This window comes from Salvelinus fontinalis, chromosome 19 (genome assembly GCF_029448725.1).
Source record: "Salvelinus fontinalis isolate EN_2023a chromosome 19, ASM2944872v1, whole genome shotgun sequence".
Classification (NCBI taxonomy): Eukaryota; Metazoa; Chordata; class Actinopteri; order Salmoniformes; family Salmonidae; genus Salvelinus; species Salvelinus fontinalis.
In genome coordinates this window covers 37,272,479-37,283,666 of record NC_074683.1, presented here as the reverse complement: position 1 = coordinate 37,283,666, position 11,188 = coordinate 37,272,479, and positions in this window count along the sequence as shown.

Below are 11,188 nucleotides of genomic sequence, written 5' to 3'. Positions count from 1 at the left end.
GAAAATACATCGACAACGACGAAGACATCACAGGAGACAATCACCCACAAACAAACAGTGAGAATGCCCTACCTAAATATGACTCTTGATTAGAGGAAAACGCAAACCACTTGCCTCTAATCAAGAGCCATACCAGGCAAACCAAAACCAACATAGAAACAAATAACATAGACTGCCCACCCAAAACTAACGCCCTGACCATAAACACATAAAAACAACATAAAACAGGTCAGGACTGTTACAGTACCCCCCCCCCCTCAAGGTGCGAACGCCGGGCGCACCAGCACAAAGTCCAGGGGAGGGTCCGGGTGGGCAGTTGACCACGGTGGTGGTTCCGGCTCAGGACGCTGTCCCCACACCACCATAGTCACTCCCCTCTTCTGTCTACCCCCTCCACTGACCACCCTAAAACGACTTTCCCCAAAATAAACAGCCAGCACCGGGACAAGGGGCAGCACCGGGACAAGGGGTAGCACCGGGACAAGGGGCAGCACCGGAACAAGGGGCAGCACCGGAACAAGGGGCAGCACCGGAACAAGGGGCAGCACCGGGATAAGGGGCAGCACCGGGACAAGGGGCAGCACCGGGACAAGGGGCAGCCCCGGGACAAGGGGCAGCACCCGGACAAGGGGCAGCACCGGGACAAGGGGCAGCACCGGGACAAGGGGCAGCACCGGGACAAGGGGCAGCACCGGGACAAGGGGCAGCACCGGGACAAGGGGCAGCACCGGGACAAGGGGCAGCACCGGGACAAGGGGCAACACCGGGACAAGGGGCAGATCCCGGCTGAAGAACTCTGGCAGGTCCTGTTTCGACGGCTCTGGCAGGTCCTGGCTGGACGGCTCTGGTAGGTCCATGCAGGCTGACGGCTCTCGACACTCATGGCAGACTGACGGCTCTCTACGCTCATGGCAGGCTGACGGCTCTCGACACTCATGGCAGACTGACGGCTCTCGACGCTCATGGCAGGCTGACGGCTCTGGCTGCTCATGGCTCGCTGGCGGCTCTGGCAGATCCTGTCTGGTTGGCGGCTCTGGCAGATCCTGTCTGGTTGGCGGCTCTGGCAGATCCTGTCTGGTTGGCGGCTCTGGCAGATCCTGTCTGGCGGGCGGCTCTAGCGGCTCCTGTCTGGCTGACGGCTCTAGCGGCTCCTGTCTGGCGGATGGCTCTGTAGGCTCATGGCAGACGGGCGGCTTTGCAGGCTCATGGCAGACGGGCGGCTTTGCAGGCTCCTGGCAGACGGATGGCTCAGATGGCGCTGGGGAGACGGATGGCTCAGATGGCGCTGGGGAGACGGATGGCTCAGATGGCGCTGGGGAGACGGATGGCTCAGATGGCGCTGGGGAGACGGATGGCTCTGTAGGAAGGAGAAGGAGAGACAGCCTGGTGCGTGGTCTAGGCACTGGCTGCGCTGGAGAGGAGGAAACAGCAGGAGAGAGAACCCGGAGAGACAGCCTGGTACGGGGGGCTGCCACCGGAGGACTGGTACATGGAGGTGGCACCGGGTCTACCGGACCGTGAAGGAGGACTCGTGCTCTTGAGCACCAAGCCTCCCCAACCTTACCAGGTTGAATGGACCCCGTAGCCCTGCCAGTGCGGCGAGGTGGAATAGCCCGCACTGGGCTATGCAGGCGAACCGGGGACACCACCTGTAAGGCTGGTGCCATGTACACCGGCCCGAGGAGACGTACTGGAGACCAGATACGTTGGGCCGGCTTCATGGCACTCGGCTCGATGCCCAACCTAGCCCTCCCAGTGCGGCAAGGTGGAATAGCCCGCACTGGGCTAAGCACGCGTACTGGGGACACCGTGCGCTTTACCGCATAACACGGTGTCTTACCAGTACGACGCCTTCTACCTCCACGGTAAGCACGGGGAGTTGGCTCGGGCATCCTACCCGGCTTTGCCACACTCCTCGTGTGCCCCCCCCCAAGAAATTTTTTGGTCTGACTCACGGGCTCCCAACCGCGTCGTCGCGCTGCCTCCTCATACCAGCGCCGCTCAGCCTTCGCTGCTTCCAATTCCTCCTTTGGACGGCGATATTCCCCTGGTTGAGCCCAAGGTCCTCTACCGTCCAGGATCTCCTCCCAAGTCCAGAAGTTCTTGTTGCTCCGTCGAGCATTCCCATACCGCTTGGTCTTAGCGGGGTGGGTGATTCTGTTACGGCTCGTGCTCTCCCCATCCTCGGATGAGGTGAGGAGAGAAGGATCTTCAGACCAAAATGCGGTTTCAGGGAAATAAGCCATCTTTTATTTTATAACAACGAAAACTGATGATGATGGCAACACGAAACAAACACTTGAACAAACTTACAAAATAACAAAACGACGTAGAACGAAACCTGAACATAAACTCACATTACTAAAACGTAAACTCACGAACAGGAACGTTACATCAAAACGCACGAACAGCCAAACAGCCCCGTAAGTGAAAATACATCGACAACGACGAAGACATCACAGGAGACAATCACCCACAAACAAACAGTGAGAATGCCCTACCTAAATATGACTCTTGATTAGAGGAAAACGCAAACCACCTGCCTCTAATCAAGAGCCATACCAGGCAAACCAAAACCAACATAGAAACAAATAACATAGACTGCCCACCCAAAACTAACGCCCTGACCATAAACACATAAAAACAACATAAAACAGGTCAGGACTGTTACATTCAGCTCATAAAACATGGGGGAAACACTTTACATGTTGTGTTTATATTTTTGATCAGTGTATATGGAATTGTTTTAAAATGGTCATACCATGGATTATTTAGCTATTTGAATTGTATGCCCCCGTAGATCTTCCAACAAAATCAGTCATAAGGAATAAGGTTATTAAACGTCTCTCCAATATCTAGGAGATATAAGAATTCTCAGGACTATATACATTTTTTGGAACACATATTTAACCCCCTTTTTTGATTGCACAAAACTACTTACATACTTCCACTCTTTAAACCGGTACCAGGTTACCTTCAGGCAAGTGATGCTTCTGGGGGTCGTAGAGCAGGGCTCCCCAACTGGCAACAGCGGGCCGAATGTGGCCTGCGGGTGGTTTTACTTGGCCCCCCAAGTTTTCGCAACGATTTTATTTATATCATTGGACACAAACGACTGTAAAAACACCAGGAAATCAGCTCCAAGTGATGTTAATTTTGGAAATCTATTCCCAAGTATTCCCACACATAATAGAGTGACAGGTGATCATATACAAATGTTAGCAACGTTTGAAATTATTATGTTTTAGTCAAATATTATATCTGTTTGGGCTGCTTGCGGCCAATTGGCAGTCTACAAATTATTACGTTCCGGGCCCCGACCATCCGGCCAATAATAATACTAGCCCACTGCTGAATCTAGTTGATGATCCCTGTTTGTAGATCAAAACAGAGAACACTATCGTGTTCATGACAGTAAGGCTCATATTAGTTTGTAGACCAAACGGTTCGGGCGTTACAGCCAGATGTTGGCACATCAGCGATACCAACATCAGGCGAGTCCCGTGGGGCCAAAATAGTTAATTAATATGCTACTTTGTACACCAAACTGTTCAGACGCTACAGACGTTTCCGTGAGAAGACATCTTTCGGGGATTTCTCCTGGTATGACAAACAGTGCTGTAGCTCTGCCACTTTTTACAGCAGATATGGAAGCCTGACATAGACGGATGCAGTGGACTGAGACTCAGCCCATACAAGAAAACAGATACAGGGCCTTCAGAAAGTATTCACACCACATTTTGTTGTGTTACAGCCTGAATTTAAAATTGATTAAATTGAGATCGTGTGTCACTGGCCTACACACAATACCCCATAATGTAAAAGTGGGATGTTTAAAAAAAAAAAAAAATCTAATGAAGAAAAAAGAAAAAAGAAAAGCTGAAAAGTCTAGAGTCAATAAGTATTCAACCCCTTTGTTACAGCAAGCCTAAATAAGTTCAGGAGTAAAAATGCGCTTAACAAGTCACATAATAAGTTGCAAGGATTCACCCCTTTTTTCCCCACCTAAAATGACATACCCAAATCTAACTGCCTGTAGCTCAGGCCCTGAAGCAAGGATATGTATATTCTTGGTACCATTTGAAAGGAAACACTTTGAAGTTTGTGGAAATGTTAAAGAAATGTAGGAGAATATAACACAATAGATCTGGTAAAAGAACAAAAAAAACAATGTTCTTTTGCATTTTATTTGTACCATTATCTTTGAAATGCAAGAGAAAGGCCATATTGTATAATTCCAGCCCAGGTGAATTTAGATTTTGGCCACTAGATGGCAGCAGTGTATGCATACATTTTAGACTGATCCAACGAACCATTACATTTCTGTTAAAAAATTGCATCAAGACTGCCCAAATGTGCATAATTGGTTTATTAATAACTTTTCATATTCGATAGTGTGCACCCTCTTCAAAAAATAGCATGGTATTATTTCACTGTACTAGCGACTGTAAATTGGATAGTGCAGTTAGATTAACAAGAATTTAAGCTTCAGCCCATATCAGATATGTCTATGTCCTGGAAAATTGTATTTTTACTTACAACCCCATGCTAATTGCATTAGCCTATGTTAGCTTAACCGTCCCGTGGACGGGATAGATCCCTAATTAACATGATTTTTGAATGACTACTGAATCTCTGTACCCCACCCATAAAATTATATGTACGGTCCCTCGGTTGAGCAGTGAATTTCAGACACAGAATCAACCACAAAGATCAGGGAGCTTTTCCAATGCCTCACAATGAAGGGCACCTATTGGGTAAAATGGGTAAAATAAAATAAAGCTGACGTTGAATATCCCTTTGAGCATGGTGAAGTTATTAATTACACTTTGGAAGAGGTATCAATACACCCAGTCACTACAAAGATACAGGCGCCCTTCCTAACTCAGTTGTTGGAGAGGAAGGAAACTGCTCAGGGATTTCACCATGAGGCCAATGGTGACTTTTAAACAGTTACAGAGTTTAATGGCTGTGATAGGAGAAAACTGAGGATGGATCAACAACATTGTAGTTACTCCACAATACTAACCTAAATGACAGAGTGAAAAGAAGGAAACCTGCACATTCCAAAACATGCATCCTGTTTTCAACAAGGTACTTAAGTAATACTGGAAAACAATGTAGTTAAGAAATTTACTTCATTTCCTGAATAGAAAGCGTTATGTGTGGGTTAAATCCAACACAACACATCACTGAGTAGCATGGTGGTGGCTGCATCATGTTATGGGTATGCTTGTCATTGGCAAGGACTAGGGAGTTTTTTTTGTTTGATAAAAAAAGCACAGGGAAAATCCGAGAGGAAAACCTGGTTCAGTCTGCTTTCCAACAGACATTGGGAGACACATTTACCTTTCAGCAGGACAATAACCTAAAACACAAGGCCAAATCTACACTGGTGATGCTTAACAAGACGACATCGACTGTTCCTGAGTGCCATAGTTACAGTTTTGACTTAAATCAGCTAGAAAATCTATGGCAAGAATTGAAAATGGTCTACCAATGATCAACAATCAACTTGGCAGAGCTTGAAGAATTTTAAAAAGAATAATGTGCAAATATTGTTCAATCCAGGTGTGCAAAGCTATTAGAGACTTAACAAGAAAGACTCACAGCTGTAATCATTGCCAAGGACCATACCTCAGGACTACCTGGCCCGATGACTCCTTGCTGTCCCCAGTCCACCTGGCCGTGCTGCTGCTCCAGTTTCAACTGTTCTGCCTGCGGCTATGGAACCCTGACCTGTTCATCGGACGTGCTACCTGTCCCAGACCTGCTGTTTTCAACTCTCCACAGACCGCAGGAGCGGTAGAGATACTCTTAATGATGGCTATGAAAAGCCAACTGACATTTACTCCTGAGGTGCTGACTTGCTGCACCCTCGACAACTACTGTGATTATTATTATTTGACCATGTTGGTCATTTATGAAGATTTTAACATCTTGGCCATGTTCTGTTATAATCTCTACCCGGCACAGCCAGAAGAGGACTGGCCACCCCTCATAGCCTGGTTCCTCTCTAGGTTTCTTCCTAGGTTTTGGCCTTTCTAGGGAGTTTTTCCTAGCCACCGTGCTTCTACACCTGCATTGCTTGCTGTTTGGGGTTTTAGGCTGGGTTTCTGTACAGCACTTTGAGATATCAGCTGATGTAAGAAGGGCTATATAAATAAATCTGATTTGATTTGATAGGCCTGATCACCGACAACGATGAGACAGCCTATAGGGAGGAGGTCAGAGACCTGGTCGGGTGGTGCCAGAATAACAACCTATCCCTCAACATAGTCAAGACAAAGGAGATGATTGTGGACTACAGGAAAGGAGGACCGAGCGCGGCCCCCTTCTCATCGACGGGGCTGTAGTGGAGCAGGTTGAGAGCTTCAAGTTCCTTGGTGTCCACATCCCCAACAAACTAGAACGGTCCAAACACACCAAGACAGTCGTGAAGAGGGCACGACAAAGCCTCTTCCCCCTCAGGAAACTAAAAAGATTTGGCATTGGGTCCTCAGATCCTCAAAAGGTTCTACAGCTGCAACAGAGCGCATCCTGACTGGTTGCATCACTGCCTGGTACGGCAACTGCTCGGCCTCTGACCGCAAGGCACTACAGAGGGTAGTGCGTACGGCCCAGTACATCACTGGGGCTAAGCTGCCTGCCATCCAGGACCTCTACACCAGGCGGTGTCAGAGGAAGGCCCTAAAAATTGTCAAAGACCCCAGCCACCCCAGTCATAGAATGTTCTCTCTACTACCACATGGCAAGTGACACCGGAGCGCCAAGACTAGGACCTCTCAAAAGGCTTCTCAACAGCTTTTACCTCCAAGCCATAAGACTCCTAAACAAGTAATCAAATGGTTACCCAGACTATTTGCATTGTCCCTTCCCCCATTTACCCCTCTTTTATACTGCTGCTACTCTCTGTTTATCATATATGCACAGTCACTTTAACTATACATTCATGTAGATACTACCTCAATTAGCCCAACTAACCGGTGCTCCCTCACATTGGCTACCCGAACTATCTGCATTGTGTCACGCCACCCGCCAACTCCTTTTTTGCGCTACTGCTACTCTCTGTTTATTATATATGCATAGATACTTTAACCAGACCTACCTACATGTACATACTACCTCAATTAGTCCTACTAACCGGTGCCTGTACAGTGAGGGAAAAAAGTATTTGATCCCCTGCTGATTTTGTACGTTTGCCCAAGGACAAAGAAATGATCAGTCTATAATTTTAATGGTAGGTTTATTTGAACATTGAGAGACTGAATGACAACAAAAACATCCAGAAAAACGCATGTCAAAAATATTATAAACTGATTTGGATTTTAATGAGGGAAATAAGTATTTGACCCCTCTTCAAAACATGACTTAGTACTTGGTGGCAAAACCCTTGTTGGCAATCACAGAGGTCAGACGTTTCTTGTAGTTGGCCACCAGGTTTGCACACATCTCAGGAGGGATTTTGTCCCACTCCTCTTTGCAGATCTTCTCCAAGTCATTAAGATTTCGAGGCTGACGTTTGGCAACTCGAACCTTCAGCTCCCTCCACAGATTTTCTATGGGATTAAGGTCTGGAGACTGGCTAGGCCACTCCAGGACCTTAATGTGCGTCTTCTTGAGCCACTCCTTTGTTGCCTTGGCCGTGTGTTTTGGGTCATTGTCATGCTGGAATACCCATCCACGACCCATTTTCAATGCCCTGGCTGAGGGAAGGAGGTTCATACCCAAGATTTGATGGTACATGGCCCTGTCCATCGTCCCTTTGATGCTGTGAAGTTGTCCTGTCCCCTTAGCAGAAAAACATCCCCAAAGCATAATGTTTCCACCTCCATGTTTGACTGTGGGGATGGTGTTCTTGGGGTCATAGGCAGCATTCCTCCTCCTCCAAACACGGCGAGTTGAGTTGATGCCAAAGAGCTCCATTTTGATAACATCTGACCACAACACTTTCACCCAGTTGTCCTCTGAATCATTCAGATGTTCATTGGCAAACTTCAGACGGGCATGTATATGTGCTTTCTTGAGCAGGGGGACCTTGCGGGCGCTGCAGGATTTCGGTCCTTCACGGTGTAGTGTGTTACCAATTGTTTTCTTGGTGACTATGGTCCCAGCTGCCTTGAGATCTTTGACAAGATCCTCCCGTGTAGTTCTGGGCTGATTCCCCACCGTTCTCATGATCATTGCAACTCCACGAGGTGAGATCTTGCATGGAGCCCCAGGCCGAGGGAGATTGACAGTTCTTTTCTGTTTCTTCCATTTGCGAATAATCGCACCAACTGCTGTCACCTTCTCACCAAGCTGCTTGGCGATGGTCTTGTAGCCCATTCCAGCCTTGTGTAGGTCTACAATCTTGTCCCTGACATCCTTGGAGAGCTCTTTGGTTTTGGCCATGGTGGAGAGTTTGGAATCTGATTGATTGATTGCTTCTGTGGACAGTAGTCTTTTATACAGGTAATAAATTGAGATTAGGCGCACTCCCTTTAAGAGTGTGCTCCTAATCTCAGCTCATTACCTGTATAAAAGACACCTGGGAGCCAGAAATCTTTCTGATTGAGAGGGGATCAAATACTTATTTCCCGCATTAAAATGCAAATCAATTTATATTTACATCCAGAACGCCGCAGCCCGTCTGGTGTTCAACCTTCCCAAGTTCTCTCACGTCACCCCGCTCCTCCGCTCTCTCCACTGGCTTCCAGTTGAAGCTCGCATCCGCTACAAGACCATGGTGCTTGCCTACGGAGCTGTGAGGGGAACGGCACCTCAGTACCTCCAGGCTCTGATCAGGCCCTACACCCAAACAAGGGCACTGCGTTCATCCACCTCTGGCCTGCTCGCCTCCCTACCACTGAGGAAGTACAGTTCCCGCTCAGCCCAGTCAAAACTGTTCGCTGCTCTGGCCCCCCAATGGTGGAACAAACTCCCTCACGACGCCAGGACAGCGGAGTCAATCACCACCTTCCGGAGACACCTGAAACAGACGGGCATGTATATACATAAACAACATCCGGTTTGGAGCGAGCGGTCGCATTTGCATTCGCTCTGCAGGTAGTATAACTTTTCATTTCATTTTCATTACATTTCATTATAGTACAACGGTTTAATTTGTCTAACCTTAGCAATTTCTTCTTAGCTAGCTACTTAGCCGTCTGTGTATAAAAGATAATTGCGTAATTATCGTATTCCGTCGTCTATCGTAGTCCACACTTATCTGCCCAGCAGCTAGCAAACGTCCACCGAATAGTAGTATAAACTTTTCATTACATTTCATTATAGTACAACGGTCTGATTTTCATTTTCACTACAGTACAACGGTTTGATTTGTTTGATCTTAGCTAGCTACATAGCCGTCTTTGCATCAAACATAATTGTGTAGTTATTGAGGTTCGCCAGCCAGCTATTTTCGCCCTAACGTAACGCAACGTAGCAAACACTGCTAGCTAGCCAGCTTGCCACCGAATAGCAGCATTGTAGAAACGAGTGCATTACAACGGAACGACTTGATCAGTGTAGTGTTGGCTGACTACACAGTTGTCTTTGCTATCTTTGATTTGTATTTGTTCGATCTTAGCTAGCTACTTAGCTGGCTCCATAGCCGTCTTTGTATCGGTGATACTTGTGTAGTTATCAAGGTTCGCTGAGGTTCGCTAGCCAGGTATTCTCGCCCTAACGTAACGTAACGTAGTCAACCCTGCTAACTAGCCAGCTAGCCACCGATTAGCAGCACGGTAGAAACGATTACATTACAACGGAACGACTTGACTTGTGTAGTGTTAGCTAGCTACATAGTTTTCTTTGCTATCTTTTTATCTAAGATAATTGTGTAGCTTTGAGTAATTATCGGTTAGCTAGCCAGCTATTTTTCGCCTGCCGCGCTGCCGTCCTCCTACCTAGCCAACACTGCTAGCTAGCCAACTTCTACCGAATAGCAGCACTGTAGAAACTTACACTACAACGGGACGACTTGATTAGCGTAGTGTTAGCTAGTTGTCTTTGCTGTCCTTGTATCCATGATAATTGTGTAGTTTAGAGAAATTTAGTGAAATTGTCGAGGTTACCTAGCCAGCTTCACTTTCAACAACGTAGCCACTGCTAGCCAGGCTACTTCACCAGCCAGCAGTACTATATCATTTTAGTCAATAAGATCTTGTATTTTATTTTTATTTTTTTGCAACGTAAGCTTAACTTTCTGAACATTCGAGACGTGTAGCCCACTTGTCATTCTAATCTCCATTGCATTAGCGTAGCCTCTTCTGTAGCCTGTCAACCATGTGTCTGTCTATCCCTGTTCTCTCCTCTCTGCACAGACCATACAAACGCTTCACACCGCGTGGCCGCGCCCACCCTAACCTGGTGGTCCCAGCCCGCACGACCCACGTGGAGTTCCAGGTCTCCGGTGGCCTCTGGAACTGCCGATCTGCGGCCAACAAGGCAGAGCTCATCTCAGCCTATGCGTCCCTCCAGTCCCTCGACTTCCTGGCACTGACGGAAACATGGCTCACCACAGATAACACTGCTACTCCTACTGCTCTCTCTTCGTCTGCCCATGTGTTCTCGCACACCCCGAGACCTTCTGGTCAGCGGGGTGGTGGCACCGGGATCCTCATCTCTCCCAAGTGGTCATTCTCTCTTTCTCCCCTTACCCATCTGTCTATCGCCTCCTTTGAATTCCATGCTGTCACAGTTACCAGCCCTTTCAAGCTTAACATCCTTATCATTTATCGCCCTCCAGGTTCCCTTGGAGAGTTCATCAATGAGCTTGATGCCTTGATAAGCTCCTTTCCTGAGGACGGCTCACCTCTCACAGTTCTGGGTGACTTTAACCTCCCCATGTCTACCTTTGACTCATTCCTCTCTGCCTCCTTCTTCCCACTCCTCTCCTCTTTTGACCTCACCCTCTCACCTTCCCCCCCTACTCACAAGGCTGGCAATACGCTTGACCTCATCTTTACTAGATGCTGTTCTTCCACTAACCTCATTGCAACTCCCCTCCAAGTCTCCGACCACTACCTTGTATCCTTTTCCCTCTCGCTCTCATCCAACACTTCCCACACTGCCCCTACTCGGATGGTATCGCGCCGTCCCAACCTCCGCTCTCTCTCCCCCGCTACTCTCTCCTCTTCCATCCTATCATCTCTTCCCTCTGCCCAAACCTTCTCCAACCTATCTCCTGATTCTGCCTCCTCAA